This window comes from Phyllostomus discolor, chromosome 2 (assembly GCF_004126475.2).
Source record: "Phyllostomus discolor isolate MPI-MPIP mPhyDis1 chromosome 2, mPhyDis1.pri.v3, whole genome shotgun sequence".
Lineage (NCBI taxonomy): Eukaryota > Metazoa > Chordata > Mammalia > Chiroptera > Phyllostomidae > Phyllostomus > Phyllostomus discolor.
In genome coordinates this window covers 176,318,860-176,336,072 of record NC_040904.2, presented here as the reverse complement: position 1 = coordinate 176,336,072, position 17,213 = coordinate 176,318,860, and the positions used below count along the sequence as shown (strand labels likewise).

Sequence of the window (17,213 nt, the reverse complement as noted above, 5' to 3'; positions counted from 1 at the left end):
TTGCAGTTTCTTCCCATCACTGCAATATAGAACCCACAAAAGAGGAAATGGCAAAATAGACTGATGTACAATATAGCAAAGAGAAAGCAGCAGGAACAATATTTTAAATATCCTGTAATTTTTCTACTTATTTTCTGTTTCTTAGTGACCACCTTACCAATGGTAGTTTACCATCGCAGAGGAAATGTGGTTTAGCAATGAGGCCTTAAACCAGAATTCTATTTCTGGCTCAAAGTGACCTTGAGGAAGTGACAAATTTACTCTTCTCATTCTCATAACCAATAAGCAAATTAAGATAAACCAACTATTGCTCAGATAAACTCTAAGTTATCCTAAAATGATTCTACTTTTTAGGTTATATGTAAAACTATTTGCTTACAAGTAGATTAAATACAAACTTTTGAGTAATTTAGTTATGAAAAGAGTCATATGATGTAGAAAGAGGAAGTTTACAGGTTTTAAAAGGCTTTGAATTGGAGGGTTACAAACAAGAAAACAGATATAGGGTAAATGTTCTTCTTATTCCATCCCAGGTTAATAATTGTGAGAAAATTTTGGGAGAATAAACAGGCATTTTCCATTTTAAAGATCCAGTTTTGAAGTTAAACAGTCCAGGGTTTGAATTGCAACTCTGCCATTTACTCTCTGGGAAAATTATTTAACTTTACTTCTCCGTTTCATCATCTGTTTAAATGGAGCTAATTACACCATTTGTTAGGGTTGCTGTGAGAAGGGTACACCGTAAGGATACAGTTATAATAATAAGTAATAATGCTAATTTTATTGAGGCATGAAATAAAGCGATGGTAGTGTTGGGAACAGAATGAAAGCTTTGTTTACTCTCTTTAAGGTTTATGTTTAGCCACATACTTTTTTTTGGTGGGGGGGTAACTAATTTTAGCAAGTTGGTTGATATCACAGTTCCTAAAGCTATTCTCAAATTTAACTAAGCATGTGTATGTGACTAAATTGATCAAAATTGCTTGATTTAAAGCCAAGGCAAATAGGTCCATTTTTATAAACCTAGCAAACTGAAATATAAGAAGCAAACTAAAAAAAGCACATATTTACAAGAGAAATTTTATTTTAGTGCAATCCTTATGGCATGTTTCTATGGCTATATCCTCATGATATCTGAATGAACAGTGAAAAGGTTTGTTTACCTGTAAATATATATAAAAATCTACAATGTGCAGTGTCAAATCCTCAGAAACTTCCATATGGGTTTTCTTTTTCTTTGCCTACTCAACTGCTAAAAACCCTGACAAAAGAGGTCAGGAACCACAGCCCGCATACTCAGAAGGACCCTGCCAGCCCTGGTGCACTGCGGTAGAGCAGGATAGTTTTAGTTTTAGGGAATAGCTCACTGGCATGTGGTCAGTTCGAAGTTTCCTGCTGTACTCCTCTGAGATAGAGAGGGAACCAAAAGTGCTGACACCCTCATTTAACTTCATCACTCATGCCTGAGTGCATACACCAACACTTCCTGTCTAAAACCTACTCTGCTTCTGCAGAGGACAACCCAGTCCTCAGCTGGTCCGGTCTGGGGGTGGTGGCTTGGATGAGTGAAATCTGGGAAGCATTAGCCCTCAGTTGGATACCACCACAGTATAGGAACATGCCATGTTTTCTTACTACACCTTTTACGTCATAGAGATCAGTTTTCAAAGCTTACAGTGACATTCATTGATAGCAAGTGATTATTGCAGGTAGGTTACTTGCTTTCAAAATCACTACCCCGTTAAAGTATACTGGATGACAGCATATTTAAAAAAGAGCTAATTTAGAAACATGATGTCCTTTCTTTCCAACCTGGACCTGGCATAATTGTTCCCGCAAAGAAGGGTGGCGAGAAGGGCCACTCTGCCGTCAGTGAGGGAGTGACCAGGGATACACTGTCGACATTCACGAGCACATTCATAGAGTGGGTTTCAGGAAGTGTGCCCCTCGGGCACTCAAAGACATCTGGAAATTTTCCATAAAGGAGATGGGAACTTCAGATATACGCATTGACACTGGGCTCAACAAAACTGCCTGGGTCAAAGGAGTAAGGAATGTCCCACACCACATCCAGGTGCACTTGTCCAGAAAAGTAATGAGGATGAAGATTCACCAAACAAGCTCTATATATTGGTCACCTATGTACCTTGTCACCTCTTTCAAAAAATCTAGTTAAGGTGGATAAAAACTAAATGCTGATTGTTGAATAAAGTTATAAAACTGCAAAGAAAGAAAAGGAAAAAAGAAGAAAAAGAAATGTAATGCCATGGAAATAGTACTGAAAAAAATCTGTCAGAAGATCTGAGATGTATATAGATAGTCTCATTAATATCAACATAGCCGTATCTATCTTACCTTAACACTCTTGGCCTCAGTTTTTTTTCCCATACGATGGGAGGATTTCTAAATTTCTAAGACTTTGTGATTTAAGTGTGTATTTCCCCAGGTAGTTTCTTCTATGCTTCCACTTGTTGGCTCACAAGCTACATTAAATATTTTTTAAAATTTTACCAATCAAAATTTCCTCAACTACTTTAAGGTAGTATGTTTTCAGTTTGTTATTCTTTTAGAAACTCAGTGAGTGGATGAGGTGATATTGCTAAGTTGAACTGAGTCCAGGTATTATAGTTTGATTTTTTGATAACATCTATGTATCACATAAAAGGGAAATGAAAATATGAATTATTATGTAAACATTCATTCAGTTCATATAATGATAAACCATTAGGTGTTTTGAGAAATCTGTTATATGATATATTAACTAAAACATTGTGTTTAACCAGTGATTTTTCTCTTATAAACATGGTAAGAATGAGAAATGTGCTTGTTGGTGCCTTTCCTCCTTTAACATCCTGATATGTTTTTGTGAAGAAGTTATTTGGAATGGCTAGGGGACCTGGGAAGGAAATGGAAGACTGTTTGCTTTGGGAGAGATCAAGAGCTTAAACAGTTTCATTATTAAGTATTTCTTTTTTAAAATTTCTTTTTTAAGTGTATTTTATTGATTGTGCTATTACAGTTGTCCTAATTTTGCCCCCATGCCCCCACTGCCTGGTACCCCCCTTCTCTCCTGCAATACCTCCCTTAGTTCATGTCCATGGGTCATGCTTATAAGTTCTTTTGCTACTCCATTTCCTATACTGCTCTTAACATCCCCCTGTCTATTTTGTACCTACCAATTATGCTTCTTAATCTCTGCACCTTTCACCTCATTCTGTTCCTTCCCCTCCCCAGCTGATAACCTTCCAAATGATCTCCATACCTATGATTCTGTTCTTGTTCTGGTTGCTTGCTTAGTTTTTCTTTTTCTTTTCTTTTTTCTTTTCTTTTCTTTTCTTTTCTTTTCTTTTCTTTTCTTTTCTTTTCTTTTTAGATTCAGTTGTTGATAGCTGTGAATTCATTGCCTGTTTAATGTTCATAGTTTTGATCTTCTTTTTCTTATATAAGTCCCTTCAACATTTCATGTAAAAATAGCTTGGTGGTGATGAACTCCTTTAGCTTTACCTTGTCTGGAAAGCACTTTATTTATCTTTCTACTCTAAATGATAGCTTTGCTGAATAGAGTAATCTAGGTTGCAGGTCCTTGCTTTTCATCACTTTGAATACTTCTACTGGTGTCTTCTTGCCTGCAAGGTTTCTTTTGAGAAATCACCTGACAGTCTTATGGGAACTCCTTTGTTGGTAACTCTCTGCTCTTGTCTTGCTGCTTATAAGATTCTCTCTTTATCTTTATCCTTTGGCATTTTAATTATGATGGGTCTTGGTGTGGTCCTTTTTGGGTCCAACTTGTTTGGGATTCTCCATGCTTCCTGGAGTTGTGTGTCTATTTCCTTCACCAAATTAAGGAAGTTTTGTACCATTGTTTTTTCAAATAAGTTTTCAATCTTGTACTCTTCCTCTTCTCCTTCTGGTATCCCTATGATTTGGATGTTGGGACATCCGAAGATGTCCTAGAGTCCTCTTATACTGTCCTCATCTTTTTCGAATTCTTGTTTCTTCATTCTCTTCTAGTTGAATGTTTATTTCTTCTTATGTACCAAATTGTTGATCTGTATACCAGCTTCCTTCCCTTCACTGTTGGTTCCCTATAGAGTTTTCTTTATTTGACTTAGTGTAACCTTCATTTCTTCCTTTATATTTTTGCTGTACTCAATAAGTTCTTTGAGCATCCTGATCACCAGTGTTTTGAACTTTGCATGTCATAGGTTGGCTATCTCTGTTTCATTTAGTTCTTTTTCTGGGGTTTTGTTCTATTCTTTCATTTGGTGCATATTTCTTTGTCTCTTTGATTTGGCAGCCTCCCTGTGTTTGTTTCTGTGTATTAGGTAGAGCTGCTTTGACTCCCTGTCTTAGTAGTGTGGCCTATTGTAGAAAAGGCACCTGCAAACTGTGTGGGGTGGAACTTAGCTAACCACCAGTGTGGTGCAACCTGCTTCACTGCTTTTTGGCTCTGCATGGGGAAGGACTTGGAGGGGGACTGTGCCACTGCATGGCTTCTGGAGGTTTGCCCGGCACTTGCCCCATTTCTAGTCACTTCACCTACTGCCAGTATACGACTGGCACCCTTCCAGCTGTAGCTGTGGTGCTGAGTCCCAGAGTGGTGGGTTTGCGTACATTCTAAGACTGTGTGGGTCTTTTAAGTGGAATTTCCTGAAAACCCAGCAGTTTCTTCTGGTTTTTACAGCCAGAAGTTATGGGGATTTATCTTTCTGGTGCTGGAACCCTGGATTATATGGTCTTTTCTGGGGCTGGGATCCCTCACTCCCAAGGTATCCCTCCTGATTTTTATCCACCACACCTGAATGAATGACCACCCTTGCCTGTTCCGCCCCACTGCTGACTTGCCTAGCTACACGTGTCCACTCCTCCTACCCATCTGGATGAATGTGGCCTCTTTAAATCCTCAGTGTTGGAATTCCATACAGTTCGATTTTCTGATGGTTCTAGGTGTTATTTGTTTTGAGATTTAGTTGTAATTCTTTTTGTGGTTGAGTGAGGAGGTGAAGCGTTGCTGCCTATGCCTCTGTCTTGACCAGAAGTCCATTATTCAGTATTTCTTAGGCTTATCTATTCACCATGAGAGCAAAAATCCTAGGATCCTTTAACAGTAAGTTTTGAAGGCGGCGTGTTACGCATCTGAAGGCCGCAGCTACCATACAGTCACATGTAGTTGGCCTCATGCTTCCCCGTCCCACCACACTATTCCCAGTGCTTTCTCACTGCATTTTGAAATACCTTCAAGGGATTTTGAAATGCATTGTTTGCGTAGTTCTTTGAGGCTCCATCACTGCTAGAAATAAAGTTATGAAATCTAGCTGTGCACTTCCTACTAGTTAGTTCTTTACCATGTCTAACAGACGTCGTGTGAGTGTCTGACATCTAAATACAGAATGCCTATAGATTTTACTCACAAGTCATATATCCAGATAATTCCTCCACAAGGAGGAAATAATGATTAATCAGAAGAGTGAAAGGCACTGCTGGATGTTGTTTGAAAGGAATCCTCTATGGGGGGCTGTGAGTACTGTTATTTTTGCCATTGCCATTTCTTAAATCTCTCAGGTTAAAAACATTTGAAACTTTTGAGTATACAACGTATGTGATGAATAGATGAAGTAACTGGTGTTTGCCAGTTTGTTTACTACTAAATGATAAGCAATTTGTTTTATTATTACAAAATTATGGTGTCTGTCGCTTAGAATGGTTTTAGGTTGTGATTTTAGTACAAAGCTGTACTTTTTCTTAGTCTCATGGTTCACGTACAGTTACTTGAGGTGGTGGCACTGCTCCCTGACAGTGGGGAAAGTGAGCTACATTTCAAGTAGCATCGCTCTCGACCTTTCGTACGTGAGACTTGTTATCACAGCCTCTCTCCCCTTATTTCTAATTTCTGTTTCGCTTTCTTTCTTCTGTTTCTAATATATGAGCTATACTCCAGCCCATTTCTTAGAACTATTTGTGCACTTAATATTCTCTTGGTCACCAATTATTCGGGAATAAAATCCCAGCAAGGTACACTGGCAATCCAAAATGATTTCTTGAAGTTACATGTGATTTATTAGAACATGAAGTCTAGTTGGCTAGATTCTTTTATCATTGTGCCTTTAATGTTTTGTGGTGTTTTAAATTTAACTGAAAAACCATTTTAGGTGAATGTCTTTGTTCAGAAAAACATTTTAAATCAAATTTTTGTTGAGTAGCAAGGAGAAAGAAACTAAACATCCAGATATGACTACTGGCAATGTTTTGATGTGTTTTTCTCTTTGTATCTGTTGGTTTGCAAAGTTGTGGTTATAGTGTATATGAAATGTTTTTAAAAATCATGCTTTCCTTCTCCCACATAACATTAAATTATTTCATGTTACTAAAAATTTAATAGATGTATGATATTCTGTTACAAAGCAGTATGTTATTTTAGTTAACATGTCCTCTACTGCTAGATATTTAAAATTTAAAGATTTTGGATTATAAATAACTGAGAATACTACCATTTTATTTTATTCATTTTTAATGGATAGTTATACAAAATTTAATACATCTTTTACACATTGAAAAAAATAACTTGTTCTACTTTGTGAAAGAAATGTAATAGGCAATGAAATATTAATCTCTGAATGTAGTAAGACCAATGTGTGGAAATTACTTTAGCACTTGTTTTTCAGAGGCATTGACCTACTGGTCTTTTTACAGCCATTGGAGACTCTGCAAGATACATACGTCCATCTACCACAGATGGCTCCACATCTGTGCTGTGTGGCTTTAGACGGCCCATTTGAGTGAAGTCTGAATATGCTGCACATGATAGTGTGGGATTTGTTTTCACTGGTTGAGAAAGTGCAACAAGTCTTTGTCCCTCTGTGTTGTTACTGACTGAGGACAATGCTTTGAGGCTCCTATTGTGTGAAGCAAGAGTTTCACTAAGATTCTTTGCTCTTGCATATTTTCTTCTCTTTAAAGAAAGATCTATTACTTCCAGGGTAATAGTGCTTTTCAGGACATCATCCAAAACAGCATTCCATCATAACTTATTTTATTTCAGCTGAGATCAATGTAGTCAAGTTTTTGTTCAGATACAGTGCATCGTGTAACTGTCTTAGACCGCATTTTCTTATATCGTGCTGGCTCACGTGTAGTTCAACAAGGCAGTGATTTCCTTTTAACCTGTAGCCCAGATAAACTGCGGACTGACTCTTCCTGTTCACCATACAGTGTAGGCTGGCTCAGGTTTATTCCTGTCAGTGATTAGGTTCGAGTTAGGGCTGTAGCAAGTGCTACCACACTTTGCATTCCCAGATCACAGTCACCCAGATTCGTCTCTGAGGATGAATAAACTTACAGCACGGCCGCAAAAAAGTTCCACCTTTATTTTCCATCTCATTTTCAGTCATTCTTAGGTATTTCAGAGTTGTATTCTTAAGTAGTGCCCAATCTTATTAAACATAAGGTTTAAGTAGATGGTGCTGTATTGTTTCTGAAGCAGTTTTACAGCATAATATGCACCAACACCAATTATGAGGTGGTATCTAACCCCCAAACCATTAATATATGGATTCTTCTCAACAGTTCTGGAAAGGGCCGTAGCCAGTTGCTCAGTGATTGAAGCATTGCCCCATTTTTTAAAAAACTATTTTGCAAGGTGCCTTGGAGGTAAAATTCTGTTGTACTTTATTCCTGATTTAAGAGATTAATAGCCTGACCTTAGAATTTTAAGGACAATTATTGAATTAGAATTTTAAACAAATCTGTTGGGTGCCATGTTTGCTTAAACTCATGGATCTCACCACCCCCCGCCTTTTTAAACTTACTTCTATGTAGCAGATGGCCTATGTACTAGCTTTTTAAAATGAGAATTACATTATTTCCTTCATAGAGACAAACTGGAGTGGGATCCATAGAACTTTTGTAAATAAAGAGATCACTGAGGAAACTTGCAAGAAGGACCTTCCTAACCAAGGAAGGTCCTTCTCTGGCAAAAGCCTCATGTGAGCAGAAAACTGGATCCATGGGTACAAGGTAAATCCAGCATGGCCTGTGAAAATACTGGTGCCTGCAAAAGACATCCACAAGGCTTTGACCAAAGTATTCCTTTGTTTCACTAGGTTAGAAATGGCTTGAGACTCTCCCGGTAATTCAGTCACAGAAGAAAGATAGAGCTTGTTGTTCCTTACTCCCAGTGTATGGAGTGCCTGTGTTACAGACTTGCTCCAGGCTGGAGTACTGACCTTGCTGGTGGAATGAATGGAACTGAGTTTAGGAGTACTTTGAGTTACATCTACCATTTAAAGAAAGGCATGAAGATAAGCTTTAAAGGAAGAAAAATAGCGAGGGTAATCAAAATATGGAAGTTTGGAGCCTTATTCTTCAGTAATTATTTGGGCAATAAAATTTGATTTTGCCCTGGTTGGCGTAGCTCAGTGGATTGAGCGCGGGCTGCGAACCAAAGCATTGCAGGTTCGATTCCCAGTCAGGGCACATGCTTGGGTTGCAGGCCATAGCCCCCAGCAACCACACATTGATGTTTCTCTCTCTTCCCCCCTCCCTTCCCCCTCTAGAACTAAATAAATTTTAAAAATCTTAAAAAAAATTTGATTCCAAGATGCCAGGTGATTTATTTTTTTCTTTTCCCTGCCTCTGTCTTCCCCTTGCTAGTTTACATGGTAACACAAGTCAATATCCTGACTTTTCTTTTTTTTTTTTTTTAAGATTTTATTTATTTATTTTTAGAGAGGGAAGGGAGGGAGAGAGAGAGAGAGAGAGAAACATCAATGTGTGGTTTCTGGGGGTTCTGGCCTGCAACCCAGGAATGTACCCTGGCTGGGAATCGAACCTGGGACACTTTGGTTCCCAGCCTGTGCTCAATCCACTGAGCTACGCCAGCCAGGGCGACTTTTCTTTGTAAATAGTAAAATTTTATTGAAAATGTGTTACACTTAAAAATAATCTTTTCTCCTAATTTTTTAAATTAGGAAAATTTAATGATTATGCTATTACAGTTATCCCATTTTTGGCCCCTTTGCCCCCCTCTGCTGAGTACCCCCTTCCCTCCAGCAATCCCCCCATTAGTTCATGTGTCGTACCTATGTGTTCTCTGGTTTTTTCACTTCCCATGCTATTCCCAATACCCCCTGTCTATTCTGTACTCACCAACTGTGCTTCTTATTCCCAGTAACTGTTCCCCCATTCTGCCCCCTCCCCCTACCCACTGACAACCCTCTGTGTGATCTTCATCCTTATGACTCTGCTCCTGTTTTAGTTGCTTGCCCAATTTGTTTTATTTTATTTTTTATTTTTAAAGATTTTATTTTATTTATTTTTAGAGAGAGGAGAAGCAGGGGATAGAAGGAGAGAAATATCAATGTGTAGTTGTCTCTCATGTGGCCCCCCACCAGGGACCTGACCTGCAACCCAGGCATATGCCCTGACTGGGAATTGAACTGGCAACTCTTTGGTTCACAGTCTGTGCTCAATCCACTGAGCTACACCAGCCAGGGCTGGTTGTTGTGGGTTTTTTTTTTTTTTTTTTAAGATTCTGTTGTTGATAGTTGTGAATTTGTTGTCATTTTACAGTTCATAAATCTTCTTCTTCTTTTCCTTAGATCTTCTTTTTCTTGGATAAGCCCTTCAACATTTCATATAACAAGGGCTTGGCGATAATGAATTCTTTTAGCTTTACCTTGTCTGGGAAGCACTTTTATCTGCTGTTTTATTTTAAATGATAGCTCTGCTGGATAGAATAGCCTAGGTGGTAGGTCCTTGCCTTTCATGACTTCGAATACTTCTTTCCAGCCCCTTCTTACCTGCTAGGTTTCTTTTAAGAAATCAGCTGATAGTCTTATGGGAACTCCTTTGGAGGTAACTCTTCTTTTCTCTTGCTGTTTTAAGATTCTCTTTTTATCTTTAACCTTTGGCATTTTAATTATGATGTGTCTTGGTGTGTTCCTCTTTGCCTTCATTTTGTTTGGGACTCTCTGTGCTTCCTGGACCTTTATGTCTATTTCTTTCACCAAATTAATGAAGTTTTCTTTCATTATTCTGGCTCCTCTGATTCAGATGTTGGTATGTTTAAAGTGTCCCAGAGGTTCCTAAGCCTCTCCTTGTTTTTTTTTTTTCTTGTTTTGTTTTTTGTTTTTGAATTCTTGTTTATTTTTTTCTGTTCTGGTTGACTGTTTATTTCATCCTTTTTTTTTTTTGAGGAAACATTTTAATTTTTAAAATTAATGTTGGAAATTAGAGTTTTGTCTTCACAAAAAGATACATATGTTAATGGTTTAACTATTATAGAGTATATCCTTCTCATTTATGGAACTTATTTCTTTTTCTTTTTTTTCCCACATTTTTTTTGTTGTTGTTCAAGTACAGTTGTCCAAATCATTGATTTTAATCACAACTTCCTTACTGTCACTGTTGGTTCCCTGTATATTTTTATTTCACTTTGCATAGCCTTCTCTTCTTCCTGTATTTTGTGGCTGCTCTCATCATTTCTCTAAGCATCCTGACCACCAGTGCCTTGAACTCTGCATTGATAGGCTGGCTGTCCCTCTGTTGCTTAGTTCATTTTCTGGAGTTTTGATCCTTATCTTCATTCAAGCCTTATCTCCCTGTCTCTTCATTTTAGCAGCTTCCCTGTGTTTCTGTGTCAGGTAGAGCTGCTTTGATTCCCATGCTTGGTATACCTTTGCGTTGTAAGGGGCAGAGCCTTAGGTATTCACCAGGGCAGGGCAGCCCACTCTGCCACTTTGTGGTGCTGTATGTGGGGGAGAGGTCAGAGTAGGGAACAATGCCAATTGTCTGGCTCTTGCTGCACTCCCAGTCACTTTCCCTACTTCCTCTAAGTGTCTGGCACCCTTCTAGTTGCTGCCCTGGTGCTAATTCCCAGAATGGGTATGTTTGCTGGCGTTCTAGAGCCCTGTAAGCCCTTTAAACATTCTCTCCTGAGAGGCCAGCAGTTTCTTTTGTAGCATCAACCCTCACTGCTTTACAGCCAGAGATTATGAGGCTTTCTTCTCCCGTGGCTGGAACCCTAGGCTGTGCATCTGGCCTGGGCTGGGATCGCTTGCTCCCCAGTTGTCCTTCCCAATTTTTATCTGCCCACCTGGATCAATGTTTCTTCTGTAAATCTTTGGTTGTCCAACTTCCATACAGTTCAATTTTCCAGCAGTTCTGGTTGTTTTTTTTGTTTGTTTGTTTTGTTTTTAGATTGGTTGTTATTCTCCTTTTGGTTGTGTGAGGATGCAAAATGAGTCTACGTACATCTCGATCTTGGCTGCAAATCCTGCTTCCTCAGTGCTAGTTTTATTTGGACCTTCCTTCTCATCTTCAGGGGGGTGTCTTATCTCTCTCCTTCCCTTGGTGAGTTTCCTTTCTCCTAATTTTTATTGTAACTTCAAAATTTAGGATCTGGTTGCTATTCAATATGTATATTTACATTGATAAGAAGTTGAAGTGGGCCCTGGCTGGTGTGGCTGAGTAGATTGAGTGCTGGCCTGTGAACCAAAGGGTCTCCAGTTCGATTCCCAGTCAGAGCACATGCCTGCATTGCATGCCATGTCTCCAGAAGAGGGGGCACATGGGAAGCAACCACACACTGATGTTTCTTTCTCTCTCTTTCTCCCTTCTTCTCTTCTCTTAGGAGCTGTATGTTTTATTCTCTAATGACAAATAAGAATATATATAACACTAAAGGAGATGCAGAAGTAGGCTGAAAACTGCAGTTGTATTAGGGTTTTTGTGCCCCGCTCCCTTTCTTTCTTTTGTATTTCAGGCATCCCAAGCTGCATGTGCTGCTCTTCTGAGTGTGTGCACAGTGCACACAGTGTTCTGAGGACTAACTCTGTAACTAAACCAGTGAGACTCCCCTCCAGCAGTTACACACATTTTGGCATTTCTCCTGTCCATTTGTTTAATCTTTCCAATTCATTTGATCTTCTGGCATGAGAGCTGACAGCTGCAATTGCATATGGGGTTCATAAAGTAGCTGAAGAATAAAAGGCCATGACCCAGCTCCTCTATAATTTCACTGATGACTGAGTTGGCAACTCAGAAATACTACAGATTTATTTGGCAGGTCAGGTGGAACATTATCTTTATTTTACAGGAGGGGAATTTATGTATAAAAGGGATTGATAATTGATCCTGAGTAATGTAAGTTATATCTCCTAAATTCTAGTCTTACTGTTTATCGAGTACCTATCAGTCACAGTACTTTGTGTTATATACACATTATATCTAATCCTTAGAATAATATTGTAGAGGTAATATGACCCTAGTTTTCAGATGCAGAAAGCAGACTAAATAAGGTTAAATACTCATATCTACGTATGTAGTATTACATGGTAAATAGTAGGACTGGAATTCAAGTTCAAGATCATCTGTTCTCAAAGCTTGTGGACTGTCCATTACACACTATAGCAGTAAAATTTTATTTTTTTGTGAATAGTATTTTATTTCCATTTTACTGTTGATGAACATTGACTAGTATGATGAAAGGTGCTGTGAACATCATTGTACCTGTCTTTTGGTGGAATTACTGGGTCACAGAGTATACGTGTGTTCAGATGTCACCGAAAGTTCTTCATAATGTTTCTGGTGTATGCATATTCTAGTTGTTCCACTGCCTTGCTAATACTTTCTGTTGGTTTTTAAAACTTTTAGCCATGTGGCAGATGTCTAGTGGTATCAATTTGTGATTTTCACGTGCACATCTCTGGTGGTTAATGGCTTTTATATGCTTATCAGAGATCTTGTCTTGTGAGTGCCCAATCAAAATTTTTGCCCATTGTAAGAAAACTGGATTTTTTTTCTTGTTTGAATTCTTCATATATTCTGGGTACTAGTCCTTTGTCTAAATTTTGCGTTACAACTATTATTTTTCCGTGTAAGTCTTACTTTTTTATATGTAGTGGTGTCCTCTGAATAGTTTTGTCCAATTTCAGCTTTTTTCCTTTAAAGTTAGGCCTCTGTGTTCTTTTTAAAACACCTTTGCCTGTCTGAAGGTCATAAAGATGCTTTTCTGTAGAAGGTTTATTATTCTTCCTTTTAGGCCTATGGTTCATCGGAAATTGATTTTCATGCAAGATGTGAGGTAGGGGGTCAAGATTCATGTTTGTCTCATGTGGATATCAAGTTGATTAAACACCAGGTATTGAAAAGACAAGGACCATGTTTCCTGTTTCACCTCATCTCATCTAGTATAGTGCTCTGTGAATGTTATAGTAAACAGTAGAGAATTTACCAGTCACAGAAGGGTTTTTATAATGTGTAGACAGCAGTTGGGGTGTCCGCCATGCAGGGGAAGGTAGAGGAAATGGTTTTGTATTGCTGCGTGAGAGTAGTTTGTGTGTTGTGTCATGGTCTTTTAGCTTCACTTTTCCCATAAATTTCTTTATACTGAAAACTATGGAGGTTTGGATTGTAGTCCCTTTCACTGGATTGAAAATAAGAGAAGTTATCTATTTAAAACAGAGTTCTTTAGCTGTACTCTCTGATGTGTTCTATATGTGCGCAAGGTATCCACACATAGTTTACCACAGAGGGGACCTTTCTCCCCCCTCCTTTGTTTTCATTTGTTCTTCTCAATAGCCAGTTTGATTTTTAAGTACACTATGAGAAAGGATTCCATGAAAAACTTTTGGTTCTGGCCATAATGAAATAGTGTATACTAGAATACCCTCCTGCCATTAAAAAATACTGTAAGACAAGAAAAAGATATACAGCCACTGTTCGCAGACATATACTCCTTGTATGCTTGACAGACAAACTGAATAAAACAAACCCACTGAAGAAATAGGAACTTGAAGAGACCTGCTGAAGAAGTTGAATTCACAATTAAAAATCCTCTAACCAGGAATGGCAGGCTGCTGCTGGCCCAGAACAGCTCCGCGATAACTCTGAGGTGCATGAGCACAAGGAGCAACTCCCGCAGCTCTTTTCATGATCTGCATGTGACATAACATTTTTGGTAAATGTTAAATAGAATTAAATCAGTTGAATGGCATGGAACTAAGTAGAAAATTTCCCTTCCGTTGAGAGAATGAACAGTTTTTTACCTTCTATCTTTGGTAAAGAACCTTTGATCTTCTCTCTGATTCATTTCCGAAAACCTACAGATCCTATGGAAATGAGACTGCTTTAATTTCTTGTGTGTGTGAAACAATACATGATCAGCAATACCTCAGGGTTTCCTCCATGAACATCTAAGTCACGGTGGGCGCACGTGTGGGCTATATCATTCCCAGGCATGCTGCTGTAACCTAAAACCACAAGTGCTGGTGTCTTGCATGAGTTAAACCAGAGGTAACATCAATCCTCTTTCTGGCCATGGTAATTTCATTTTTGCTTTTTGATGGGGAGGGCAATGTACGTGTATTTCCTGGTGCTATCATTCTGTTGAACTCTGCAATGTTCATTTTAGAAGAAAGAACCAAATTATAGCATCCCAATTATTTCTTAAAATTCATGAGTTTCATCCAGCATTCAGCTAACAGTTGAAAATCCTATAAAGTGGACAATATTTAGAGGGCTATTGGGTGCCTTATTAGAAGTTAGACAGTGACTCTGAACAATGAATAGCTCAACCTGCAGCAGAAAACTGTGCCTCAGCGGAAAATAAAAAAGTCTCCTTTGAAGCAAATGACAAGTTTTTGGGGGACAGAAATTTTGTTTACTTACAGAAGCCCAAAATAAGTGTGCTGCCATTTATTGGGCCATTATAGAGATTATGTTCCTGATCAATGCCAACTCCTGCAAAATTAGTTAAGCAGCTTGATTATATACATCAAAGTCTTCTAAACCCCAAATATCCTGACATGATTGAGGAAAAAATGAAGCAAACTCTTCTTTTGAAATATTTTCATAAAATTTGTCACAGAATCCAATGTTGAGAAAAAATCTAATCCTGGTGTGTGTTATGCAAAAGCTTTTTAAGGAAATACATAAAAAATGTTGATCATTTTTAGGTGGTGGTTTTATAGGTTATTTTAATTTTCTTTCTGTGATTTCTAAATTTGTAAAAATGTTACTTTTCTAGTCATTTAGTTATTTTTATTGTGTAATGGAAATATGTACAAGAGTTAACTAAAATAAAGTAGAGATTTCCTCGGAGTATGCATAGCAGTTAAAATTAGTTGCATATTTTAAATATACTTACAAATATGTTCAACGGAGTGTATATCTAAAATTGCTATAGTTTTTAGTAAAAAAGACGAAGCAGGATGTATAATATACTGCTTTTATACAAATAATATATATGTGATACATCTATGTTTATAGGATATGAATGTGCAGAAAAACATCTGGAACAAGTACCCCAGCATGTTAATAGGTCTTATCTCTGGGTGATAGGAGTGAGCTGAATTATCTTTTTGCTTATTCTCTTAAAAAGTGTTTTTGCAGTAAACATGCATTGCTAGCTTATAATTTTTTAAAGCAAACATGGGAGTCGACATTTCTGCCAGCCTTAGCGAAGGTGGAATGTGGGTGCTGCCCGACGGCAGGCAGCCCTGCTCCCGGTGACAGGCAGCGCAGGTGGGGACCCGTGCAGAGAATGCAGTGAGGTGCTGATGGACTGGCTAGCCAGGATGGGTGCCCAGGGCTGCTGACTCTGCTTCTATTTCAAGAGGAAAACTCCATGTGAGTTCACTGGAATAATGTTGAGATTTAGAGGACTACCAGGTTTAGGTCATGAGGGTAATGTCTGGGTCACAGGCAGGGAAAGAGATGATCTAGCATCAGCGTTGCCAGGCAGTCACTGTCCAACCGCCCTGGCGAGCAAGGATATAGGGAAGTGCAAAGAGAAGGTAAAAAATTTTTTTCATTTAACTTGTAGTCTGGCTAAGGTGTACTTCTCTTTTTCAGTTTGCCCCCAGAAAGCTTCCAGAATACTGTGACCTCTGTAGGGTACCTCATTATTTCCCGGGCTGCCAAGCATCTTCCCTTTGAGCACCCCTCTCCTGTCCTGGAGAAATTGTGGTATCCTGACAAGTAAAGTTGGTTAGTCCTGGGACATAGCTTCCTGCCTGCTGGTTCCTCGAGACTAGAGACCACACTTCCCACTTAACTTATTTCAGAACTTGCCGCCCACCCACTCTTCCTCATATGTGTATATGACCTGGCTCCATGGCCACTTCCTTAGTACTAAGCCTTGTTTTCGTTCATTCCCTGACACTCCTTATTGTTTTCATTTGTTCCTTCAACCAAGATGCAATGAGCATCTAATTTGTGCTGGACCCCGGGCATTCCTTGGTAAACCAAACAAGGCCCCTATCCTCAGGGAATTTATCTTCTAGAGTCAGGAAATAAAATGAGAGAAAAAGAAACATTTGATGTAATGCTGAGCAGTGAGAAATGCTAGTAAATAACAACAGAGATCAATGTGTTTTCTTTGGCTTACAGGGTACTCTGTGTCTTGCAGAAACATTCTTTGTTCTAAGTCATCTGTCTAAAACTAATTTCAAAAGAAAAAATCCCCCATCTAATTAGAATAAAAACTCATATACAACTTTAAGTAAAAATACAAAATCCATGGTAACATACATTAAAAATCAAGAGAAATGTCACCTCTTTACAGATGTACAATATTTGTGTTTCAGTGTCTGTGACTGGTTAGCTCTGTTGTTTACTCTGGTGCTTTTTAGGCTCACATGGTAAATTGGACCTCCTGTTAGGAGAGGTCATTTGGGTCGATGTCACAGACTCTACACCATAACACTGTCCAGTCACTTCATAATGTAAACCACTCGTCAAGGAGTTTCAACAAGAGGAGAAAGATCGTGTGGCAACAGCAGGGCGGGCAGCCCTGTTACCCTGAGTGTACCCTGCACAAGGTTATCTTGGTGCAGGTTCGGTGGCCGTCTCACCCGGTACTTCAGTAACACCTCCTGCTCGAATCTTCAGGGTTGTACCTACCTCAGGGTTGTACCCAGAACTTTGTAGTTTGCCATTTCTTTCTGGAAAATAAATATTTGTTCTTGTCCTTGCTGCTCTCACCCTTTCTCCTTTTCCTCTGAAACCAGTAAGAATGAGCTCCTTCCTCTAACATTTATTCTTATTATTTTAGAATGGAGGAGATCTTTGGAGATGATCTAACCTAGCCCCCTCATTCTGTGACTGAAGTGCAGGACTGCAGAGGGTTAATGGCCTGTGTGTGTCATACCACACCTAGGCTTGGCCCAGCAGGGATCTGCATTTCTCGTTAGGGAGCCTTTTTATCATTGGGC

General features: G+C 38.8%; 1 protein-coding gene and 1 pseudogene across 1 annotated transcript in view; one reads left to right on the top strand and one right to left on the bottom strand.

Moving 5' to 3' along the window:
- Positions 1 to 17,213, top strand: part of FGD4 (FYVE, RhoGEF and PH domain containing 4) — a 211,972-nt gene that overhangs the window by 73,007 nt on the left and 121,752 nt on the right. The gene's annotated exons all lie outside the window — the stretch shown is intronic.
- Positions 5,986 to 8,387, bottom strand: LOC114512873 (annotated as a pseudogene).